The 538-nt window shown below is 42.8% G+C and overlaps 1 pseudogene; it reads right to left on the reverse strand.

Moving 5' to 3' along the window:
• The window catches only part of LOC105528494, a 1,943-nt pseudogene extending 1,823 nt beyond the window's left edge, over positions 1-120 (reverse strand).
• Positions 121-538: the final 418 nt, after the last annotated feature.

Here is a 538-nt window from a genome sequence, read left to right on the forward strand (position 1 = left end):
TTTTTTTTTTTAAGCCTCTGATGAAATCCTGGTGGCTTCTTCTCTCTTCTTACCAATCCAGGAAGTGTAGAGAGCTGTTGAGCCCTGTTTCCAAATCCACAGGTGAAGCTGTGCTGACATGCCTTCTGTCCGTACAGCCCTTTCCAAGACTCAGCTATTTGTGATCACCCTCAAATGCTGCCCTGATTCTATTATCAACTTGTAATAAAACTCACTTGTATGGTGGAAAGGCTGTTGCCAATTAATTTTATTTTCGTTTGTCACCTATCTTCCCTTCCGTGTAATCGTCAAACTGTTTGTTGTACATATTAAAAATAACACACAATCAAGAGGGCATATGCTATATTCAAGCAAAGAATGCTATGTGAGCCAGGCATGGTGGCTCACGCCTGTAATCCCAGCACTTTGGGAGGCCAAGCGGGGGTGGACCAATTGAGGTCAGGAGTTTGAGACCAGTCTGGCCAACATGGTGAAACCCCATTTCTACTAAAAATACAAAAAAAAAAAAAAAAAAAAAAGCTGGGCATGGTGGCGCACG

Source organism: Mandrillus leucophaeus, unplaced genomic scaffold (genome assembly GCF_000951045.1).
Source record: "Mandrillus leucophaeus isolate KB7577 unplaced genomic scaffold, Mleu.le_1.0 Scaffold719, whole genome shotgun sequence".
NCBI classification, from domain to species: domain Eukaryota; kingdom Metazoa; phylum Chordata; class Mammalia; order Primates; family Cercopithecidae; genus Mandrillus; species Mandrillus leucophaeus.